Source organism: Euwallacea similis, chromosome 2, assembly GCF_039881205.1.
Source record: "Euwallacea similis isolate ESF13 chromosome 2, ESF131.1, whole genome shotgun sequence".
Taxonomy (NCBI): Eukaryota; Metazoa; Arthropoda; class Insecta; order Coleoptera; family Curculionidae; genus Euwallacea; species Euwallacea similis.
The window spans coordinates 6,801,302-6,827,979 of record NC_089610.1 but is presented as its reverse complement, the minus strand read 5'-3'; the positions used below and the strand labels follow the sequence as shown (position 1 = coordinate 6,827,979).

At 33.3% G+C, this 26,678-nt stretch overlaps 1 protein-coding gene across 2 annotated transcripts in view; it reads right to left on the bottom strand.

The window, feature by feature from the left end:
• The window catches only part of LOC136418017 (potassium channel subfamily K member 18-like), a 63,137-nt gene extending 37,387 nt beyond the window's left edge, over positions 1 to 25,750 (bottom strand). Inside the window, exon 1 of one of the 2 annotated variants that reach the window (XM_066403921.1) lies at positions 25,498 to 25,750. The gene's annotated coding sequence lies outside the window, so the exon portion shown is untranslated. Of the gene's footprint in view, positions 1 to 4,663; positions 4,919 to 25,497 lie in introns of those variants that run through there. The other variant, XM_066403913.1, reaches the window with a different exon arrangement.
• Between the last annotated feature and the right edge of the window lie 928 nt (positions 25,751 to 26,678).

The window sequence follows — 26,678 nt, the reverse complement described above, 5'->3', positions numbered from 1 at the left end:
GGCTAGTTTGGCCATTAGTGGTAATTAGACGGAGAAGTTTTAAATCACGGTATAAAAACGTAAAGTTCCGCTACTCTGAAAATATTTAGGTCACCATCCTGTAAATTAAAATATCAAGCCTCTATTTCTGCTCTTTCTTTTAGAGCTGCTCATTATTTTTAATGGTGATTTGCCTGCACCTCTGTCGGGCTAATTTAGCCTACACTCATGCAGCCTTGCAAACGGGAATTTTAATTCCGGTGCTCTAAAATACTTTCAGTATAGAAACTACTTAGTCTCAAACCAGAGTGGAGAAGGCTTTAAATTACAAAGTTTCCGAATTATTAGACACCTACTTAGTTGGTTAAAATCGTCGACAAATAACGTGAAAGTAGATTTTTTACTGCAAACTTTCTGCGTGACAGACTGTCTTAGTTTTGAGGAAACTAGCAGCCAAGATAACAAAATTTACAAGTTCTTCTCCAACAAAAGGGAGACTTTGGAGAAACTTCGAAGGTTCGTTTTCGACTTATTGTTTGCTCGATGACAACGCAATCATATTATTCTGTTTGTTTTTCATTAGGTCGTTGTATGGTCTTATTGTCGCTTAGCTGGAGATAATATATCCAATTTACAAACAATAATTAGAGGAGTTTGTTGGCAGTGTTTTATCAAGAGATGGTTGTTTTACTTGTCTTTTAGTTATTGTATGTATATGGACGGTTTGTAATTTCACACATATCTCTAAAATATTAACTTTATTTATTAATGATACATACCTGTTTAGGTATTACGTGGGCACTTTGCCTTTTGACTGGAAATAAGATAAAATATTGCAGGGCATTTTTTAACATATTTTCCACCTGCTTACGATTTCCAGGCACAGAAAGGTCCCATTTCACACAGACCACAGAAGATGTATCTGCTCCCATTTTTTAGACATATTAGATCAGTTTTCCTCATAGCTTCGTCAAATGTGTTCTTGGAAAAATGGTCGTGTTATTGTTGTATATTCCACTCATGTACGTTATGAAGCGAACACTGTCAACAAATTTTCTAAAGATTTTTTTTCAGTTCATCAGTATGTTGGCCAAATATTGTATACCAACATTACATATTTATTTTTGTATTTTCTACGCAAACAAAACTAAAATCGAGCATTTATTATTCGCGCAAATTTGCGATGAAAGTCCCTCAGGGATTACGAGGATCCAATTTTGGTTTTGGCTCTTTCTATTTATTTTACCGACCCTTAGAACTAACAGGTTATGTTTCTCATAAAATGTTTATTTTTTTAAGCGACCTTAATGCTCAACTATATTTATTTCAGAACACACACATAAAATGCAACTTTTACGCCAAAAAATAAAAATATGGTTCAAATCACGTTACTTTTTATTCACGTCACAGTCACAAAACGTAACAATTGGCAATCGCCTTACATAAAATGACAAATTATATTAATTTAATATGCTAAAAAAGAATAAAGATATATTTGAATGTCTAAACATAATCCTATTTTTGCATAATTGCCACTTAATTTGTCGAAGTTTTGGTTTAATTTGGTGTTTTAAACTGTTGTGTTTTTTGTTTATCACTTTGGCGATAAAAAAAATTTCTTTTGAAAACTAAAATAGTGCTCCTGGTTATTTATTATCGGTGGTGTTATTATTATTGTTAGTATAATGCCCAAGTTCTTAAAAAGGCAGCGTAAGAAGTTTATAGCGTTCCTTATCAACTATTTTGAAAGAGAATTGAAAAATAATGGGCCTTTATTAATATTATATTGAATTCAGTTAGAAAGGTAAATTGAATTATAATATTTTCGAATCGAGTATTATAAACTCTTCTTTTATTTAGCGTGTTTCGAATACATTGAATTTGAGTTTGCTTGCTGTAAGTAAGGTACCAGCGGCAATGAAAGGCAAGTTGAGGCTACATTCCTCCAAGAAAAATCAAAGCAGAATGAAACTAGTGATTGACATATCATTATTAGGTCTTAGTGCTATCCGCAACGAAATTAATGATATGTAAATCCTATGTTTATTTATACACTCACTTTCACATGAAATGCACCACCCAGTAATAATAATAATTAAGTCTTGTAATTTTGGCAAAATAATGCTTCATAATAGAGTATCAAATGATCAGACTTTCAGTTAAAAGGTACAACATTTAATAATGAAAAAATTAATAATGAGTGACATCGCCTCGTACGGCAATGCAAGCACGTACTCTTCGCGGTATGCTTTGCAACAAATGATCAATATCTTCCTGGGATATTTCATTCCATGCTACCTCAAGATGATGTCGTAGGTCATCCACATTGTTTGGAGGGCTCGGTAAATTTCGAAGACGGCGACTCATCATATCCCAAAGATGTTCGATGGGCGATAGGTCCGGTGACCGTGCAGGCCAAGGCAGTATTTCCAATTGTGCTTCTTCTAGGTATCGTCGAGTAATGTTCGCACTATGTGGTCTTGCATTATCCTGTTGGAAAATGCCATTTGGTAAAGTTTGCATGAAAGGTACTAATACTGGCCTCATTGTCAATGTAGCGACGTGCGTTTAGGGTGCCTGGAATGAACACAAGAGAAGATCTTCGGCCAACACATATCGCACCCCAGACCATAACACTAGGTGCTAAAGCTGTGTGGCGCCTTTCAGAAAATTGCAAATTTCTTCTTTCACCTCGGTATCGTCTGACTCTTCTACGACCATCATTGATCCACAAACAAAATCGTGACTCGTCACTGAAGACGGTATTGTTCCACTCATGATTCCAATCAATTCGTTCTTGACACCAGGTCAATCTGGAAGCATGGTGTTAGGCGGTTAGTGGCAGTCGTAGATTTGGGCGGTATGAATGAAGGCCAAAAGACGAAATTCTTCTGTAAGCTGTTGCCATCGACACCCGACGATTTAGAGCTCCCATCCAATCTACTGCAACAGACATTGTTGTTTGAAATCGATCACCAATAGCCATCCGTCTAAGAAGTCGATCTTCACGTGCGTTGCTGCTACGGGGAGGACGTCCAGCTGGACGATGTCGCTGAACCCTTTCTTCAGACCAAGAAGACCATATTCTCGCAATCGTGGTGTGGTTCCGATTCATTCTTCGGGCAATCTCACGAAAAGAAAGTCCACCCTCCTTCATGCCGATAATTCGGCCTCTATCAAAATCCGAAACGTGGGAAAAATTTCGACGCTGTTTCACTGGGGGCATTTTAAGATGTCTTGTTCACAGTTCAACAACAAAATAAACTGACATTTCCATGTAAATATTATTTTATTTATTTACAATTGAATAAAAAATCTAATAGGTCGATGACAAAAAAACCACTAGCATTCTTTCTTTTTTACTGAAACTCTGATCATTTGATACTCTATTGTGAAGCATTATTTTGCCAAAATTACAAGACTTAATTATTATTATTACTGGGTGGTGCATTTCATGTGAAAGTGAGTGTATTTATGGTATGAGAATCGTATTTAATGTGCGTTTTGTATATAACAGTATATAACAGATAAAACATTTAAAACTTTGGATCAACATTTAGCTGAGTTTTGTACCTTTGAAAATCTTTTTCCATTCTGCTTCCATACTTCATTTTAGGTTTTTGGTCAGTTTGGTGAGTTTGGTTCTTTCGAAATGTTGATCCAAAGTTTTAAATAATGCTTTATGCGGCTGTTGTCTTTCCGGATATAACTCAAAATACATTTGCGCTGTTTTCGTACTGTTCCTATCAAATTTGTAATAAAGTCTTAACATATCTCGTTTCTCTTTATTTCTGAAGCTCATTTTCATTGGAAATCTGCGCACGCTCTAATCTCGTTTGAGGAGTTCTGTCATATAACGCAAACAAAAGAAAGTCTTTCGATGAAGTCAAGGCCAACTATGTAATATTTCTTTTTATTTAAATATTTCGGCTTTTAAAAAAGTAAATTATAAGAAGTTCTATATCAATGAATTCAGAATGAAACGCACTATTTTTCTGTCGAAAAATCTAATATGACGCCCATAAGAAAAAATAAAGTTGATAATGGTAGCCGAAAGACGAAACGTCGGATGGCAAATCTAAATATGTCATCGTGTAGCTGAGAAAAAGTGGCAATGAAAATGTGCTTACGGATCTTCCTTGTCAAATAACACTAAAAAAATAAAAATGGATTCTCCAATTTTTAGTTTTTCTCGGATATCTTCGGAAGTACTCGGAAAATTAAAATTTTGAAAATGGTATTCGATCAAGCGTTAGATTACGCAACTTTGCCCCCATTTAAACTTCTTCGTATCTCCTCTAGTTTCCGAGATCCCAATGGTGAGGGTCGAATTTCAAATACCCTGTATACAAAAGGGTTAAATCTATTTGACCTAAGAATTCCACAGTAATTTAGCCTTAATTTTTAATTTTTTAAGCACATTTCTCCAAGTTTCTTAATTGGTTTATCCGCAATTAATCCCATAAAATGTACCTTGCAACATGTCACGGGTTTCTGATGAGCATCTCAAAGTATGCCGGTGATGAGCTAAGCATGATCTTTATATTACAAAGTCTACAGTAGTTTCGATTAAAAGTATGTCACAACAATTGCACATGATTTTCCTGTTTTGACGTGACAAATAGGTGTCATTAAAGTTAATAACCATGGTGTGTTCTATATTATAAAACCATACAGGACTTACGTTAAGTTGGTTGGCATAGGGTCACAAAGGAGTCACAAAGAGTCACAGATACACAACATTGGGTCCTTGACATTTTCACACATCGAAAATTTTAAACACTTTTCGACAAATTCCATTAAATCTAAATCAGAACAGGTGCAGGTTTCATCAGTGAAAAAAGTATTTTCTTTAATTGGATTGTGATTGACAATATGATTGAGGTACGACTGGAAAAACTGTATTACTCTATCGTAATCCGGTGGCAGAAAATACCACTTTTTATGTAGTTTTCACTGAAAAGCATCACAGACTCTACAATTCTGAAAGTCAGTTAATTTAATCTATAGTTCAGTATTGTATTTTCGATTCGCACGCCTAGTTTATACCAATTGGATTGAAATTTCAATAATAATGCTGTGTATGTGAATAGATAATTGCCAAGATTACCATCAGCAGGACATTAACAAGATAACATTAGTTGGACAATATTGAATGAAATTTTAATCGCTCAGTCGAAGCGTAAAATAATTGATGATTATTAATATTCTGTTGCAATGAACTCGAATGCTTAGAAAGTTTTATACTTGACAACATTGATTAGGTTTATTATATTGCATTTTAAAATATGTCTCCAAATTCCAAAAAGGATTCTTTGGAAAACAAGATTGTTTTGACACGAACCCGTTCAGGTTAATTCAGCTTATTCATACATTGATTATTCTACTCAAACTCGATTTTGCATGGAATACAATGCGAAGAATTATAATAATATTACATTCCGTCAGGAAAGGTGCTATTCTATTCTTATTATATGGGGTGTTCCAGAAACATTGGTACACAGATGGGCATAGCATAAATATTATACATCCTCATAAATACAGACTAGTTACTTGCGCAAATAAGAGGAAAGTGCTACTTTTTCTTTAGCCTCGAATGTTAATGTCGAATCTCAAATTATTCGCGTGAGTAAAACTATCACTTTCTTCCCTTGTTGTGCAAATAATTCAGTTCAATACAATAAACTTCGGCACTAGACGATGCCTTGCTGTTTTCTGCCCTCCAGAGAAAATAAACACGTCCGAGCTGGATGTCTGGAATTTTGCTATTGCTTTTCCCACTACTCACATACTTTGGGTTAAAACGATTACGAAATTACCCACAAGAAGTAATTTAAATTTGAGGAAACAAGCCCTTTTAACTGCTCACGCAGCTTGTTCGTGTTCTCCCTTCAGGACGAGACCGTAGACTGTTTACTATAGACCAACTAAACTAATCTCTTTTCATTTCTTAAATTAGAATTTTTGTAATCAGAATTGTCTCTTAAATTGTGGTAATAATTTGTCGTATGCAAAAATTTGTTAGGGAAACAATACACCGCTGTGTATAGCGTAGGGACGGGAAACAAAAGGGGGTGTTAATTATAATCTAGTTGGTGGCTTTTTTCTTTGGTATCTCAACGAAAGACTAAACCGTCCAAGTTTCCGAAGACTTCCATATCTCTTCCTTTTTTAAAAGATAAGTTTCACTTTACAACTCTCCGTGATGCTGTAATACTTCAAGTTGTCACCTGCATTTCCCGAATTAAAAACTTTTGCATGTAAAGCACCCTTAAGTTGCTAGAGGAAAGTACATAGCGAAGGAAAAGGATATTTTTCGTTGCCCGTTCTAAAGAGAAAATAGCGCTAGTATAAACTGAACGTAGTCCATTTTCTACCGTGAATATATGGGACTTTAAACTAGTTGCACAACATACGTTTGTTTAAACTAAAATGGCAAGAATATGCAACGGAAATTACGAAAACATAAATTTTGTTGCTAGATGAAAAGGCTTGGGGATTGCAGTTAAATATGAGACTTGCAGGGAGTACTAAAGTAGAATATCAATTTTAATCCAAGTGCCTACCAAATTTATTAAAAATCATATTATGCAGAGCAACATCGGAGATACAAATGTGGTTAAATTAAAGAAAGACTTTCTCAATCTGAACTACTTTCTTTAACATTTAATTTTGAAGTTTATTTAAATAGATAATGTTATAATAAAAATCCTATCACTTTGATGTTTTCTATAACGTGGCACTCTCAATTTGATCGCTACTAACTTTAGTGAACGTTCAGATAATTGTAAGTAAACCACTTACGGTTTGATGATCTCTGGTAACCAATAAATACACCTTACTGCTTTGTAAACAGGATTGGTAAAGAATAAAAACAGGTGCTATAAACATTAATTAAAGGAGAATAATGATGTAGGGCAAAAAGAAATATATATTGTGTTACATAATCAAGGTTATAAGAAGGCAACGAGCAAGGTACTGCGTAGTGTCTACGTTATTTAGTATTATATTTACTAAATGGTCGAGAAAAAAATTCATTTAATTGGCATTATGCAAAAAATTATTCAAACACGCTATAAGTTGTAGTCCCAGTAACACAGGGACATGGAAACTTTTTATTAATTTTTTAACGTGTATGTAGTACGAAACCAAGACCTTGTTATATTTTGAAATTTTGATTATGCCAGTATTATATTTCAAAAAGAGTTTAGTAGAATTTGTGGTAAAGCCTGAATTGTAACTCTGGAAGGAAATAAAACTGGCAGTAGAACTTGAAAATACCTCAATAAAGTTGCGAAGGGTTTTCACAGAGTTAATACAAAGTTTATTATCTTTCTTGTAATTACCGTTGCAAGTGGTACAATAATATAAAATAAATTTCTTGTCGGAGTTGCTGTTGAGTTTCAGCTTTAATTAGTTTACTTTTAAAAAGTTTGTTTTAAGTGGTGAACTAGCACGTATAAAATATGGAGGAAATCGCTCTCAGTGGATGGGTTGGAAACTGGAAACGAGACTCAGTTTAGTGTAAAATTGTTTACAATAAAGGTTGGTATGTAACTTAACAAGGGACGAAAAATTCAAAAAAGCAAATTATGTTAAGAATTTTGACCCGGCGCTATTTAAAACAATTTCCCGGTGAAGGTGACAAATGAGCAGGCATTTTTCGTTCTCCACCAAACGCTGAAGAATATAAATTGTCCTGCTTTTTCAGCCGGAAAGCATGAGATGCTAAATAAGTTGAGGCTTAGGGGATCTTATTGTGTTTTTGTGGTATTTTTGCCTCTTTTTTCAACTTGTAGGGCTACATATAACTAATCGTTTTCCGATAAAGTGATTTCAAGTAAAACCCAAGAAGAGCTTCCTTTTAATTAGAAACCACACGACAAGTAAAACTTTAAAGTTTTAAGCTGAACATAGATAGGTAACTACTATTATTAGACTACTTCGTTTTGCCTTAATTTCGGGAGTTGCACTTATATTATTATTTTATACCACTGAAACTACCTGAACAGTAATTATTACTTCAGAGTAAAATAGTTCTCCACGTTGAATTGCAAATCGAGATGGTATTGTGTTGAACAGTTTTTATTTTATCTAAGCTGGAATGGTCGTTTCAGCGATTATTGCTCTGAGCTGGAGAATTAATTTGTGTGAAACGTCGTCACATTGATGTCGAATTAGTGGGTCTAGTAGTTTTAATATCAGTTGAAAACCTCACCTATTGAAGGAACGTTGAAAAATATCACGATGCACCCACCACTAACCTTCCCCTACGTGACAACGAGGTCCTGAAACATTTCGGATGCCTAAGCCAGCGGACCAAAACGAATGCTGTTTCGCCCTGTGTTGTGAAACGATGAATATTTGAGATGCGCCGCCACTTTGCACGGCAACCGGTACTCGTTGGTGTAAACAAACTAAAACCAGTGGCGCCGACGAAGAGCGATTAAAATTGAACTTTTGTTGCCCATTTGTGATGTTATGCAAATAGTTAAATTAAATCTTTCATAGTTTTATATATACAAAATAGAAGGTCTGAATGTATCAGTTAGGTATGGCTTTTTGAAGGCCCTTTGAAGATCATTTGGAAAATAAAGTAAATGTGAGTCCTGCAGAAGCTCTATAGCTTACTATTGATCACTATTAATCACTGTTGATTTCAAAAACAAAGACTTACATGTGCAGTGTCAATGTCTGGTTTGGAATATTTATGTCTGTTTAACGAAGGAAAACAAGCATAATTTAGTTAAAAGTATCGTAACAAGAATAAGCGAAATGACTAAATTATCATTGTAGGTGATTTATTCTGTTATCAAGGAAAAACATATTACAAACTATAGCTTTGAAAGGCAAGAAACATTTGGAAAACTTAAATAAATCGACGATGGCGACGAAGATGTTATTCGAAGAATTATCTATAATTTTTATAAAGAAAATGTGACATCTACACTAGAAATGATTCGAGACAAACGAAAAAACTATTCATATTATAATTGTAATTATAATTGCTCGGCAACATTACGAGCCATTACGATAGACTGCAGCTTTAAATGTAAAGAAAATGATAATATAATAGAATGAAGTAACGACAAATAGTTGGTTTGCGAGGAGAATATGTACATAATATTAGGGAATATCGACAGTTAGGAAGATGTATAGTTTATTTAGATCAAACCTGGTTCAACACTAACGACATCATTAAATATGGTTAGGTAAATAGTAATTCAAAAAATTGCAATTTAGGTACGCTATGTTCGAGAGGCAAACAAATTATTATATAATATTATTCTGTACGTTGTCGGTGAAAAAGGATTTGTGCCAAAAGACTAGTTGTCCACTAAAAATATAAGCCAATCCTCTGCTGATTACCACGAAAACATGACTGCTCAACTATTCGAAAAAAAATGGATCACCGAATAACTACTACCAAACATCCCCCCTAACACAGTCATTGAAATGAACAACGCCCCTTATCATTCATGGCTACAAGTCAAGACTCCTAATAATAGGATAACAATCAACTTTATGAGGAGCAAAAATGTATATATTCTAGAAAAAAAGACAACAAAATATAGAATTATTAGGCATAATAGAATTGTTAAATTTTAAAAACTAGTATAACGACATACTATTTTTTAGTTATTGCATTTTAACCCGATCGAAGAAATTTGGGTGACAACCTAGTGTGGAAAAACTGTATAGCTCATGTTATACGTATAAAAAAGAACTGGTATCATGTGTTACCTAGTGCCTCAATAACTATTCAACCGAGCATTTATAGTGACTCCACTGATGATGATAATGATGAAATCTGTATTTAAATTTAATTAAAAAAATATGCCCCTACTACACTTAATTGTTACAATAATTCAAAAAATATAGTTTTTATTACGAGTACGTCTTCAATTTCTTTAATATATGCCGGTAAGAGGTTTTTTCTCAGTTTCAACTGATAATAAAAATGCTATACAGTATTCCACTATCGAACACGCTAAACACACTAAAATAAAAGACTGCTACATTGAGTTCAAATGTTTCAAATAAATGCCGTTCTGTGGGTCTTCGGAAATTACATTAAATTTTCGATCACATTAGATCTTCGTTGGATACACATAAACTGCAGGTAACTTTACGCAGAGCAAATCTAAACAAATCTACAAATGGTGAGGTTGTAATAGTATACAGTACCTTTTTCGCTGCTATGCATATGGAGTTTTAGTGAATGCAAGCAAAAGGCAATTAGGCTATTGATAAGTGTGAGGAAGACAAGCTACTATTTCTCCTTTCATCGTTAAGGATCGGCTAGCGTTGTTGACTTGTAAACGGTATGCCTTAATCGTAAGGTGGATGTAATTCTACGTCATTTCCAATGACGCAAATTACGCATATACATTCCGTTTTATAATAAATTAAAATGTTTTAGATTAAAAACCGTAACTACAAGAAAATTTGTTTATAAAAAAAATGTTTATAGAATTGATTGAAAAACAAACCCTTTTTGTAATATGATCCATCCTCGGATTAAGGCAAAGTACTGCTTGCGAATCAACGACACTAGCTGATCCTTGTCGATGGAAGGGGAAACGGCAGCCTGTCTCTCTCGCACTTATTAACCGCCTAATTGCCTATTGCTTGCACTCACTAAAACTCCATGTGCATAGCTACAAAAAAAGTACAGTATACATATGTATGTACATATGTATATAGATACTTGAATGTACTTGTAAATTCAATTCATCTGATGGCACTGCTATAAAGATTTGAAGCAATTAAATTTTGTCTAACAATTTTGATTAAAATTTATTTTTAACTACAAATTGCGCAATTTTCCTGGCAAAATTGCTCTCTTGATAGTCATTTCCTCTAATAGTAAACTTACCGACTTATTTTTACGTTTGGGAAACGTCCGGACATTAATCAAGTTCTTGTTATTGCTCCGAGTAATTTAACGATCGCAATCTGAATATTTTTTTCTTTTTCCCTGGACGTCTGCCTTAATTGCCATATTGTAAAGGGTGCGGATTTTTGCTCTATAATTTAGCAACAGCTAACAGAAAAAATAGAAAAATGTTTTAATGGAATTACTGTAAAACATACTGATATTGAAAAAACGTTCTCTTGTGCCAGAAAATTAAACGCATCATCAAAATAATGTAGTGATTGCTTTTATCAGGCCTGACAAATGCATTCCAAGTTAACACTCGTAACCTTCGAGGCGTAAATTCGCGCTATAATTCTAAGTTAACTTCTGCCACGTCACAAATAAGGAATGGTGGAAGTTTGTGGTTTTCTTATCGGGAAAAACACTTTCTTACCAAATGAGGGGAAATGAAAAAATTAATGTTCATTAAGCCAGATATAAAACGCTCTGCCTCTGTTGAACAAAACTGATTTCAGTTCTTGCCTTAGACGGAAATAAGCAATAAACAAATTCTGCGGTTATTTATATCTAAAAATATTTATTAGCGAGAAATTTCATTAAAATGATTTGCAGGAGACAAAATTATTTAAACGCCAGATTGCCATAAAAACGTTTTCATTTTTCCCTGTGCCCAATTCCAGTTCCGCGTTCAGAGTTCATAAAAATTTTGATCCCCCATTTAAAAGAGCAAAAGGCGTCAATAAATTTTGGTGACAAGTACAGGCATCGCGAACTTTATTAAAAAACTCAGTGTTATTCTATTAAGAGGCATAAAGGCCAAATTGAGTACTTTTATTAGTCGTGTTTTAGCTTGGTAATTCAATGCGCTTTTTCCTTTCAATGTGCTTTCGTTCTTTTACTCCCTCGCGCTCTCTGGACCTCGTCGGAATGTGGATTGTTTATTAAATAGAGAGATAAAAACCAAATGACTTTATATACGAGAGCCTGCTGATTACACCCGAATTTACATTTAGGACTGTACTCCTTTACTATGAGATTAGGACGGATTTAGATTTCCTGGCGGATTCGTGCCGGCAAAAATATGAATTTCGAAATCAATTTGAATTTATCCAGGATATGAAAGACATGACACGATTTGTTACCCCTTCAAATCTTGAGATTAATGATCGCTTCTCCGGTTCCACCTTTAAGTGTTTCTTCACTAAATACACCTTTCACTCTTTTGTTTCCAGACAAATCCTTTTGATAAATGATATTTAACGTCTCTTTCGCTGAAGGATTCTGCAGGGAGGTTTAAGAGCGATTCTTGCTGCTAGAGACGTTAACATTTATTTCATCTCACACAAGATCAACCAAAGATTTATTTAAACATAGCTAGTTCTGGAAGAAAATTTAAATTATGGCATTTTCCCATCATATAAGAGTTATGAAAGAGTTCTATCATTCCAAATTTTAGCTCTTGTTTCACGTACATAGCCTTGTACATTTCATCCGAGCACCAAATTTCAGTGTTTCAAATTTTATCATCAACAATTGGTTTTCGGTTCTTGTTTTGTGTGACTGTCGAAGCGTTCAAATTGTCCAGGCTCTCATTTATCAGTAAAATGAATCAGTTTTCTAATTTTCACGCCTATATCCCGAAAACTAAATTGCTGTAAGAAAAAAAAAACAATTTCTATGAGTTTTACGAGTTTTGATGTGTGCTATTCAGTGAATTTGTGCAACCTACCCTCTAGATTAATACCCAAGTACCAAATAGAACTGATCTTGTCGATTAAACCATCTCCTCTGCATTTGGCATCATATGATATGAGAGAAGAAAATATCTCTGTGTTGCATCCTTTTTTCGAAGTTGGCTTAGTCACCCTTACGCGTACTGTATATTTAAAAAATAGACTTTCAGGGTCACTACTCCTATATGTATAGCTCCCTAGGCATTTCAACGCCGTATCAGACGGTCTTATACGGCGTCCTACTTAAAGAACAATTTTGCTTTGAAATGTACACCATAAATACTGTAAAAACGCAAAAGAAAAGTTTTACTTTCGAAAGTGTTGCATTTATTTCGAGCTTCTTTGACGTGAACGAAACAAGTGGGAAAGTGCCTTTTAGTTGGGAATATTGTAAAGGATCTCGGCAGCCCATGAAGGAAGGATCAAAGGAAGCGCTTTCAGAAGTTATATTTATAAAAGTAGATAAAATAAGGATTTGGCTTTATAAAGAGACGGACGAAAAAATTGGCAGCAAGGGCTAAAAGCATACGTTGCTCGGATAAAATCGAACTATATTGCTGGATAGCGCAGGCCGCAGGTCTTTTGAAGATGATTGGATAATACACTTGACCCTTGTGAAAAATTATCCAAGAATTTTTGGGACGCACTGCTAAGCGAGAAGGATTGCACAACAATTTGGACGTGAAACTGGGTTAGTGAAAATATTTTCATAACAATTGAAAAAGTTTGTGCTAAAATGGAAAATATCTGGCAATCGAGAGAAAATAGAAACCGAAATTTTATGAGCAGCCGATTTATGAAAGAGAAGTAAGAGAGTGGACCTATTCAGATGAACAAATCCCTGACCCCCTTTGATTATTGATTTTCGATATGAAAATAATAATAATAAGTCCTTATGCACACATTAATATGAAAAAAGTGATAATTCACATGTTCATTCTCCTTTAGAATATTTCGTCAGCAAACAATTTATTACTCGGAACTAAGTAAAAATGAACATGAAACTTTCATTTTGCAGTTTAATATTAAAGCTTAATTTTCTCTGCTCGCAAACATTGTCGATTGAACTCGCTCTTCTGCAAAGCGTCCTTTTTCAGACTAAACTGAACTCTAACCCAGATAAACACAATGGAAACGCTAACTCTTCAAACAACAATAAAGCAATTCGGAACGAATTCAAATTGCGAAATTGATTATATTGCATTTAAAAGAAGGCCGCAACTGCATGGAGTTGGTAAAATTGAAGACGGAAATTGAAGTTTTTGTTAAAGTGTTGAGAAGCGGGCTATGGTTTTGATTAAGGCATTGTTGAATATCATATTTCTGAAATAGAATTTCACCATGGGAGACTATGCAAATGTATTACAGAGAATGAAGTTTTTCCTGACTAAGCACATATGAAAAAAGTTCGCCTACAGTGAATTAGCCTGACGAATTCATAACTTATCAAAAAACACATTTTTACCGTTCTATGATGTTCAGAAATATACAAATAGGATAATGTACAAATTAGTAGTTGTTTTTTTTTTTTTGGTTTTCTGATTCCCTGTTCTATGGTTTGAGAGATATTTCTTTGAAAATTTTACCATATGGATAGCATTCCAATCTACGCACTTTGGCTTATCAAATCATAAGAAAAATCTAGAATGTGCTGATATTCCTAGGGTTAGGTATGTTTTTACCATCCCTTTTTGTGAAATAAGTGCATGATCGTTCGTTTCAGGAAACTTTAATTCTTTGTTTAATTTACTAACTTTTCAGGCACACCACAAAATCGTTATTGAACTATTTACAAACATAGGAAAGAAAACATGATACACATGCTCTAATTTGTAGGTATTCAGCAACTGACATGAGAGAGATATCGATTTAAGTTAAAAGAATAGAAAAAAATCACGAATTGAATAAGAATTGGATATTTCCTGAAATGGCGTATTAATATTTTAGGATGCAGCATATAATAGTCAAATTATTATTACAAACAAGTAGGCCATCGTGTAGCATAATGGGAAAAATATTCTCTGACTTTCATAAGTTAGGTTTATTAGTGACTTCGTTGACAGTTATTGACGTATTTTGAGTTTGGCATCGCAAGTCACCTTAAAACCACTGAACTATTATACAAGAGAGAAAGTAACAGGTACTCCTATAAGCACTTCTGTATAGGCGAGAACATTGTGGCAAAGCAATTTCTGTAATTCAATTTGAAGGAATTCGCAGTCTGGATATATTGAGGCTTCAAATCAAATTGGCGATGGCGAAGCTGTGTTGAAACTGAATTTAACGCCGACTAATTTTAGCAGTTTGCGGTATTTCAGAGGCTCTTAGCTATACCGCGGTCGATGACTTCGAGATATTGTATTAGATTCCTTTGAACAATAGTTTTAGTTTCAAATTTGTCGAATATTCGAAACGATTGTAAATTTTGTTTTTACAGATATGCTGTTGGACTAATACATTCAGATTGTTTTGAGCCACTCTGTATACCTCGGCATTTTGTAAGATAATTTTATGCAGCAACTTTTGTATTTTAGCTGTTTTTCTATTTTTAACAGGTTTCAACCTACCTTTTGTTTCTTAGGATCTGAAATACCATGATTACGATAGGTAGGTTTTATATGAGTCCATTACTTGCAACAAAACGCGGCCCACATGAAAAAAAAAATTCTTTCGTACACTATTGCCGTTCCATTTGCAGTTTGCTAAACAAAAAGCATGCTCAGTCAACGATTTCCACAAAGAAACACATTATTGTACTGAAGTCCCGTTGAAAAGTATGTAACAAAAGATACAGGCTGAAATCAGCACTTTGGGATAACAAGTTCTGAAAGAGCTGCTCAAGTATTAACGTGAGTGGGCCTTTACGGCCCTTTAACAATAAAAGGGCGCGTCTTCCGATAAGGCTAAGTTATTTTGTTACTTAAAGTTTCGTTCCTAGATGTACCTTTATTAAAGTTCGCAGTTTATATTAGTTAAATTTCCCTAACGGGAGGAAATAGGTCGAAAATGCCTTATTTATAGATGGAACATTCAAACAACGTTCGTGCCGGAACAACTTAAATCATTCACAGTTTTGAACGAAAAAATGTGCATGATTAAATATAAGATTCAAAGCTTTAGGCTTATTTATAAAATTTATAATATACTCTCTAAAAATAATGTTTTAACATATGAAGAATATTAATTACCTTAAGGGACAATGGACTTGCATAATTTTGTGATTAAGATCATATAAAGAAACATTTTCAAAATAGCAATTACTAAACGAACATTAGATCTCAACGAAACCCATAAATAAATGATCCATTAAATTACGTTGGAGATTTGGAGTAAATAATTTAGTGCCTGTTATCTTAGAACACATAGTTCTATTCGAGTTATTGCATGTAATTGGTGGCTAAATGTTTTTCTTTATGAGTGTCCGTCTAAGCGAACCAGCATTGATACTTATTCATTAATTCATCAGTGCTATAAATTTATGAATGATCGTTCCTTCCACTGTAAAAGTAGGAATATTTCTTGAACAATACTCTTCAATCTAAACGATATGAAATGTTTACTCATAGGTTAGTTCGGGTGAAAATAAAACAGGATGCCATTTATTTTTCTTCAATCCCTTCCCGAGGAGATTTAGTATTTCCATTTAGTTTTAAAGGTTGTCAAAGGCTCTAGCATGGGGAAATTGAAATTATGCAGCAGGTGCCGTAAATTGCTTGCACGTTGCAAACGGCAAATATTTTAACAGTAACTCTAGTGTCACGTCGAGGAAATCTCCTAAAATTACGTGTCTGTTAAATACTGACATTTTGACAGCTTGGAAAAGCCCATCCTCGGGATACAGCTAATGGTAGGGCTCGGTTAACTCATTCCGTTTAGGCTGCGGACAACTTCCAAGCACAGTAAAATCTAATTTCAGCCGGATGGCGTTACGCAACCCAACAATTCGTAATCCGTTAATAATAGACAATAGACTTTGATGTGCATTTGCCCTTAGACAGAAAGCATTCATCAAACGCCCAAACCACCTTCATCTCCTACAAATAACAATCCAGACTGTCGGGTCATATATTAAGAAGGACGAACTACTGTCATGCCGGATTAGTAGCTCTTCCTGTAGTCATTTGTTTCCCCTGTATAGAATCGCATGGAGCTATTTATTACGGGGTTACGGAAATACAGAGGCTTATTATTTCGAATCTTATTAAATAGTTAGGTAAACTACCTTGGGGTTTGCAAAGGTCTCCCAAAATGTCACATGGAAATTATTTAGTGTCCCTATTTAGTCCATTGAAATTGGAGTTGCTTAAGCTTACGTCGGTGGGCTGTTATGTCGAGTGGAATAGTGGTTTGATGCGCTATTGGACCAGCAAAGCAAAATTTGTTTTAATAGTGCCTGAGATTTAAAGATGGGTCTTTCTTTTGGAGGAATCAGCTAAAATGACGAAATTAGGTCAAGAACGATAGATGAACGTTTTTTCTTAGTTTAATAAGATGAAAAAAATTTTGATACTTGTCAGCGTAAAATTTCAATTATTCCAGTAGATTTAAATGAATCAGGAATTGAATCCGACTTACGCTACGTCAACTGTATGTGCCTATGTATTAATGCTCCAAATAAAAAGAATCGGTTCGTTTAACTGCGACTGACTGGTCATTTATAGCTCATATAACTCAGTTATCACGTAAATACAAAACCAGCAATTTAAACCGAACATAAATGAGTTAAAACGATGGAACTAACCAGAGGGCGGAAATTAATTATCCTTCAAAAGCTGATGCAAATGTCCAATATAACCTCAATTATTTCCTATCACATTGCCATTCAATTCTGCCCGTTGAATATCAAGAGTCGGCCGGTCATTAAAGGGCCAGGAGCAAACTTTACGCTCAATGCGTTTGAGTTAATTTTTTACATATTTCTGTAATTAATAGTGTCGTATTGTGCCACGGTAGTCAGATATCTCTCATGCTGTCTTCATCTAAAATAAGTGTAAGCTTTAATTTATAGAAACTATTCACCTACAAACGAACTATCTCCCCCCACCTTTCACCGGATATCTCGTTAACAGAGAACGCTGGCCGTATCTTCAAAATTTTGGAGATGAAGCTTTTAAATAAAAATGGTATAATAAAAGTGACTAAGAGAAAATGCTGGAAATATTTTTTTAATTTCTAACTCCATTGCTAAGTGGGGTATCTCATATAGTAGAGAACGAAAAAATGTCAAATAACTGAGAACAATGCAATGAAAATGTGTACTGAAAATGTCAATTCGTGGAAAGTTTCTGCATAACTTTTGTGTATGAATTTTTTATATATTTGCAAGTTTTCTGTAGAGAGCGCTGCGAATGTTGTCATATAAAAACTTAAATATCTCGGAAATGGTTCATAGGATTTAAAGAAGTGGTGGCTGGTTAGAAAAACCGTTTTTTGATCTATCCAAAGATGTATCAGACAATCTAATTTAGTTAATAAAAATACCCTTAGAGGGTGCTTTATTAAAAGTTTGGAATTTTTATAAATTTCTTGCAAATATCAGATAGAATGGTATGTGTTTGGTATTTTAGTTAGCACGAGCATAAAATGTTACTTATATCTATATTATTTATATGAAAATTTCAACTCGATGTCTATATTTTTTTAAAAAAATATGCCGATTTGTATCCGGAATCTGTGATATTGACGTTAGGGGTCGTATTTATCATACATTTAAAATATACTCGCAACATGTCGACACAATCTTCGTTTAAAATACGCATTTTGAGAATTAGCGAAATAAAGAACAAAAAGAACAAATAAAAAATTATAAACGGGACTGTTTTGATTCCAATGAATGCAGTGTCATCTATGATCAACTTGAAATTTAGACCAAAATACTAAACTCATTTTTTTGTTAACTTCAAAAAATATTTGAGTGTCGAAAGTCGTCAGCAGACCAGAAGAGTCGCGAAGGCTAGATACAATAGGTTCGGAATAACAACCGGCATATTTTCTAAACAAATAGAGACATCGAGTTGAAATTTTCAGAATATAAGTAAAATTTTATGCTCTTGCTAACTAAAATACCAAACATATACCATCCTATTTGATATTTGCAAAAAACTTGCAGAAATTCCTGACTTCATAATAAAACGTCTTCTAAGGGTACTTTCATTACCTGAAATGGATTGTCTGATACATTCTTGGATAGATCAAAAAATGGTTTTTCTAACGAGCCATCACTTCTTTAAATCCTATGATCCGTTCCCGAGATATTTAAGTTTTTATTTGACAACATTCACAACGCCCTTTACAGAAAACTTGCAAATATATAAAAAGATGTATTACAAAAGTTATGCAGAAACATTCTACGAATAAAACTGTAACATTTTCAGTACACTTTTTCATTGCATTGTCTTCAGTTATTTGGTATTTTTTCGTTTACTAAATGAGATACGCCACTTAGCGGTGGCGTTAGGAATTAAAAAAATATTTTCTCTTGGTCACTTTTATTATACCATTTTTTATTTCCAAACTTCATTTCTAATAATTTTGAAGATACAGCCAGCATCCTCTGTTAACGAGACACCAGATACAATGTTTGAATCACTTGTATTTCCTTATTTCTGTTTCATATCTGCTTAGCTTTTAAGCTGTAATGAACTCAATTACTCAAAAGATTTAGCAATAACAAATTCCCCCAATCTATAATTCGTTATCTTTCATTTTAGAGCTGAGGGCGATTAAAGACTCAAAATTAATGATAGAAATTTTCGGTGTAATCCTCGCTGGAACTAAAAATGGGCCTTTCACGCTCGATAAACTTCGAATGCGGCCTGTGACAAAAAGTCGTAAATTCTTGGACGTTCCGCAAAATGATAATTTTGTCGCGGTAACTGAGTAAAAACTAATAAATTAAATTTAGACCGCCACTTTTAGAAATTAATTAATTTTTAATGGGCTATTTCGCGGTTGTGCCTTTATCAAGAGCGAGAAGAACGTTATCAAGTTTGGGGAGAATGGGGGATGAAATAGTTTAATGGACCACCATGGAAAAGAAAAATTTAGTCTAGCGATGAGGTTTTTATTAAGTCATAATTAAAAACTTTGTATTAGGTTATTTACAGCATAACAGCGACTTCAGTTTAAAAAAATTAACAATAATTAAATTTAAAAAGAAATTATCGATAGCTTCTTGGCATCTATAGGTTTAATTAAATTAAAATAAATAATTTGAAATCATCACAAATTAGTAAGCAGAGTGAGTGTATTCAGCTTTGAAAATGAATTAATTTTTAATGAACAATTCATTGGTCGCTTTTCCTTGGCCAATGTCGCCTTTAAAATCTTGTAATTAACTGCATTATATTACTCGAGTGGGACAATTTAATCGTTGGTTTTACGAGACGAAAACGAAGTTTAATTACGTTAACCCAGAATTTAAAGGGTTTATATTTTAATTATTACTATAGGTTCTGGAAGTTCCTTCCATATTTCGACCCTCGTCAAACATCGAGTTTCAACATATGAAAGCCTGAAAGTAAATATGAAATGGAGGCCATTTGCAGAGTAATAAAGCAGCAAAAAATCATTTAAACCCGACACTCACTTAGTTTGCATGCATTCAACTCTATTGCCTGAAACAGACCTTTACACTGTCTACTGAAGGAAGACTAATCTCCGAAATCTTAAAATAAGTGAGGCAAATCCTCGACATTTAGGTTATCCCGATCTTAAAAAGACGGCGCCGCCACCGTTCTAGTTTCTATTCTCTCAGATAACATTACAACTTAATGAGATTCTTTATTTCTGGATAAGATTTCCAGATATCCAGAAAGGATTTCTGAAAGGCGCTTTAATTGAAACTTACGCTTTATAGCACTTTTTCCTTAGTTTGTTTCATTTTCTTATTTTCTTTAGATATGGTAAAGATATAATGCAAATTTAAATTACGGCAACCTCGAAGATAGTTTTTAGTCAAGGAAAATTTTGTTTACGTATACTCGCAACTTTACCTCTTGAAGTAGGTACACGATGACAGTTTTAAAATTAAGAATAGTTATATTTGGAGAACAAACGGTAATTAAAAAAAACCTTTTATAATTGAAATGGGCATATCAAAAAATTCATGGTTAAGAGAGCTTTGAAATTCATTTTGTTTACTGCTTGCATATCGTAGCTCAGTCCGGCTGTAAATTCGATTTGGACTTGACACAATTCAAGGAGAAATAGTGATTTAAGTTAAGATATACAAGTAATATTTGCAAACGTTTAAACGATCAACATAATCTACTGTTCAATATTATCATAATGTAGCTATGGTCGTATAAGAAATATTATAAGTATCACAAACAGTTAGGATTTTGCTGATTTCAGGCAAATCGAAGACTAAGCGCAGAAAATCTTTGTTTTCTACGAGTAATCTTGCTCACTATTTTTTATACCTAATATACTATTCAGTAGCACGATTAATAACAAATTCTTGTTTGATAATATGCATTTGTATTGCCTCAAATATAATGAGCCACCCTGTATAAACACTCTCCATCGTGCGTTTTTTCTCTTAAAGCACGATTAAAACAAAATAACCAATTATTTGAAGTTTACATAGCCAGACGTGATAATCAAAATCGAAATCAATTTGACTTTCGTAAAGCGAATTGAACGCGGTTGCTAGTACCGAATTTAATGTTATTAACTTGGCCTATTATTTTATCTCAAATTCACGTTGAGCAACACAACACCCTGCGATAACTACCGGCAGCTCAGCAAACTCTCGATTTTATGTTAGTTTTTTGCCACTATTTTTTACAATATCCTAAAGTGAAACCAATTATAGAAAGCTATCATTAATTTTAAAATGTACAAAATCAGAATTTAGGGCGGCGTAGACATGTAAACAATATATTAATATTTAGACAATAATTTTCAGAAAGCCCGAAATCTTTTATCACTGAAGGAAACAGCTAAAAGTTCATTTTACGCAAGTTTAAGTTGTTTCTTATAAATCTCCATTCTTATTATACCTTGCGGCTCTAAATTATCTAATTAATAAAAAAAGTCCCTCCCCTCCTCCCTTGTTGACATTTTTACGAATTTTTATTTTTTCAAAATTCAAAAGCACCGTTAAATAGGATAAAAAATACTATCTTTGACATTTGTTTATTTTTTTAATGTTGCTTACTTCATCGGTAACACAAAATGGCCGATTTTTTAAAAATGAGACATGGGTCTAGTGACACCTCAAATTAAAGGTCTTTCAAAACTACCTTCGATCGTGTATTGCGATACAAAATCTACCAATTAGTTTTTGAGAAAGATAAGTGTAAATTTGGTAAAAAATGCAATACAAACTCATTCAAATAGCATGTAAACAATAAAAAAAACTCGTCTGTTAATAGGAAATTGGTTTGTTTTGTGCTCACAAAGAATCTTTGATTAATTTTATTTATTAATTTATTATTTTTTTAACAAAGACTTGTTTGTGAACACAAACTGGAAAACAAATCAATTTCCTACCAGCAAACAAGTTTTTTCATTGTTTACGTACTATTTAACTGAGTTTATATTGCATTTTTTAATCAGATTTACACCTGTTTTTCTCAAAAACTAATCGATAGATTTTGAATCACAATACACCATTAAGTGTAGTTTGGAAAGATTTTTAGTTTAATGTGTCACTTGACCCCTGTGTAAATTTAAAAAAATCAGTCATTTTGCGCTTCCGATGATGTAAGCCTCATTTAAAAAAATAACTAAACGTCAAAAAATAGTATTTTTTGTCTTATTTAATGCCGGTTTTAAATTTTCTAAAAATAATAATTTGTTAAAAAATTAACAGGCGGGGGGTCTACATTTCAGAGCCGCACGGTATTATAATAATTCTTATAACGTTTTTCTCTCGGTTTTATACTGGGTGCTAACAAATAGTAGATGTTTTAAAGGAAAACATTGATTTTCTATCACACCAGGCCTAAGTCCTTTTTCACATCGTAGAGATTTTGATTAGAGGTTACAGCTTTGTCACTATCATACTTCCAAAGCGCATGAGTCGTCAAATGTTTACGTCTCATCCCACTGCTTAGGCAATGCCGAACGGTTGTGTAAAAGTATTGTCAGCCATTTTTCCGAATATACAAGGTATTTACTGTATCACCGTGTAAACTTTACAGACTTATATTAGGAACAAAAGTTATGAAATACTTTTGAGATAAAAAATGTTAAAGTTTCATTAATTTTTTTACTTACACAGGGTGTTACAAATTACAAACTTGCGGAAATGTTTGGGGACCTTCTAAACCATAAAGCAAGGTTCATACACTCGTGAATTGTGGATCACGAACTGCGCGCCCTATTCCTGTTGGTCAGTTTCAAATTAAATTGGCTGCTATGAAACTCGCTTCCATCCGGTTTAAGATATTGCGAATCCGCAAACAAGTTGAAATTAGTTAAATGTTTTGCGATTTTCCTTGCGAATTTCTGTTGTGCATCTATCGACCCACTATGAAAAATTTTACGTTTATTTGATGTAACATAATAAAATTAATGTACTATTTTCTTACAAAAATAAACTTTAGAAGAGAGTATAGAATACACATAAAATCCTGAGACGAAGTGCCCAAAACCCATATTTGATTTCAGTGTGAGGTGCTTTCCATTTCCCCTGACCCTGTAATAAACATCAAGTTCTACCATTGTTGACGGTGAACATTGCATTCACATTTGCAATGCCATTTCATTAAATTTAATTACTGTTCAGTTGTTCTCTTCAAAGTAAAACTACTTCGAGATTCAATTAAAACTTCAAGGTGATATCAGGCCAAAGTAGCTGACTAGCAATGAAGAGTTAATGAGATTTACTTCGAAGCTTTAGTAGAAAGTCCACTAACAAAAGATGAATTTTAAATTACCAGTTTTAATTATTAAATGTTTCCCTGGTCAATAACTATTACATATAATGTGAGAAAATCCTTCTGCTGCTTATAAATAATTCCATTGAGATGGGAAATGGTTCATAGACTACCAAGCCTCCATGTCAAGTCTTTTCCAAATGTATAAATTCCAAAGAAGTGCCTTCTGAGTTCAGCTCAATAAGTTATTCCGATTGTCCCCTAACGTGCAACTCACTCCACGACCATTACTGTAACACCTCCATTTATATTGCTTACCGGTCTAATCCCTTCGGGCTACACCTTTTCCTAATATTAAGGGAAGAAAAGTTTTGATGTAGAAAAAATGTTTAATCCGGATAATCGGCAGGGACAAACTCGTGAAATGTTTGGTGATATTTTAGAAGCTTTCATGGCATGGATTACTAAGGGGATGTCGGAAAAATTAACTATAATGTGACGTGTCGGCAGGGTCAAAATTGATGGATGCTAATTTACATTTGATACCAAAAAAGGGAGAATATTGGCGGGTTAAAATTAATTCGGAAGGATTGGAGGTGTCAATGTATCGGAAGTGTGTTGTTTTGTGCACTTGGATAATGATTTATGGAGATAATTGGCTTTTTCTTTTTTAATTTGAAACTTCAGATGAAGAGGCACTTCGAAAGGTGATAGAATTCTTTCTCTTTCTATGATATTTTGAAGGTAAATCAAAATTAGGTGACAAAAGAAGTAGGGTGCAAAATATATTTTTCGTACTATTAAATATAATTTTGTTGTAAGCATAATGTGTATGATTCAGACAGGTTGTTCATTTTTTGCCCATTCCTCTCCATTATTTTCTTTTGCGAATAACCTAATAAATAAGAAAACATATCATAGTAACCACTACACTCGGAAAGTAGTTTAATATTATATTATGTAAATTTAGAGATTATTTCAAGAGTCTTGGAATTGAAAAAAACTTTACACAAATTAAAAAATAGGTGGAATTTTAGAGGACGAATACAATTCCACAGGTACAATAAATTCATCCTTAAAGTATAATAATAACAATATAATTGAAAAGATAGTAATAACTTTGTCAAATAAAAATCTCTCTGAGACTGAAACGTTTTTTTTTTCGAAAAGCTTAAATTGCACTGTTACTACCCAACATCTGCTTAAGTTTAACTTTATTTAAGTTATAAAAGAAATAGTTCAAACCTTATCACATACACATCAACAAGAGTTTAGAATCAGGCCAAATGCAATTTTAGATAAACTTTTCAAAATTAAACAAAATTTAACTGCCATCGAACAATGACATTCAATATTTTTAAAAATATCGTACTATTTAATACATGATCGAAAGGTGCCTAAACGTCTGAGCCAGTGCTGCAAGAACATCGCAATCTACTTCTTTGGATATTTTTAACTTGAAAGATGCAATATAATCATTCTTCAATTAACGTATGAGTGTACAAAGCAGGCACATGCGTGCATAATTTCAGGTTATGTTATTAATGAGTTTTTATTTTTTTTCCACCATTGAAAACATTATATTTTCTTTGTAACCAAGTAGGTTCTACAGTTGTCAATAGTTTTTATGAATTTAATGGATCTAATGACAAGTTTCTTTAAAACAAGCATTAAAATTACCCACCTTTCAATTAGTTAAATATAAGAAATTTGTTAGGATGTTATATGGGCATGTCAAAAGCAGTACTTTCAATTTAACGCATCTGACTAACAATGGATAACAGATACATTTATGCGGGACATGTTTTTGGCATTTGAAGGCCTTCTTGGCGTTTTTTGAATGATCATTTGTATTTAAATAATTTTGAAGTTTACAATTAGTATTTTAACATTTAATGTCGCAAATATTTCAATGAAGCTGCTAAATTGGGTGTCCGTATCTTACGAAGAAACGACCATCATATCCACCCAAATTATGTGTCCACGCAAAAGTAAATTTCCTCTATGTAATCAATTAAAAATTGAACGTTGATTTCCACGAGTCTTTAATAATTACTTGTCAACGTCTACTTACTTTTGAAAAGGTCAATAAAATACACACTTTAATTTTCTATCAAATGTCCCTTTCTAATCCATATAAAACAAAGTTATAGTTGTTAAAATTCCACAAGGTATCTTAAATTGTCTTAAAAGAACTTAGAAATTAAACATAATTAAGCTGACTTATGAATTAATACTGCATTTGCGAATTTCGGTTCTAGAAACTTTCCGAGATATTCGTCAGTTTAACTGAAAGTCGATTTTCAGCATGTACGGACTGACGAAGCGACGCGGTTCAACTGAAACACCTGAAAAACAAACGCTTGTGCGAAGCTACGGGCAAGATAACCACGCGCATCAGGGCTTGCCCTTCTCATTTTCTTATTATTTTTATTTTTATCAAGATATCTCATAATATAAATATTTAAATTCTCGTATTTGAATCACCACCAACCACCTTTTAGAAATTTTTATTTTCAGTTTAACTTATGTCGTAAAAAATCTACTGAAAATCGGTAACTCAAATTTATGGAAAACTGTCTTAAAAGTTTTTTTTTTTAATTAAGAGTCTTTCACGTTAAGGAAGAAATATTATACCAACTAAATTTTGGCATAAGGAAACAATTTGGGAGTCATTCATAATAATTCTACTAGGAAAATAAATTTATAGATTTTGTCTTTTTTTAGTACATCAAATCACAACGCAACTAGGAGCGAAATAGCGAGTTAACAATGGATGAACCCGTTAATGATCGTATAAAACGTCCATTTTATAACATTTTTTAATAGTAATCGTATATGCAACGTTGTGTGAATTTTTATTCAATTGAAATTTGTAATTGTATTAGTTATTACTGTCCTGGTATGAGCTTTCAGAATATCTTTTACTTAAACCGTAAAAGTAAAATACAGCAATTGGAAACGAATGATTCTCAAAATCTTATTAGGTCAACTCAAAACGTCAGCATAAGCGATCCATACTATTTCAATGCAAAAGTTACCCGGCAAAGATCTTCCAGTTAACATCCAAATTTCAGTCAAAGCACCTACATTCAATTTTCAATTACCCTTACGTGAAATTCACAAAGCAAATTTTTCAATATTAATAAAGCCAACAAAAAGTCAAGTTTTCAACTTTCAATGGGAAACTTTCCCGGAAAAGGGAGTTAAATTACCATTTGTCCGGAGTTTCCGGGAGGCTAAAAAGTACCTCTA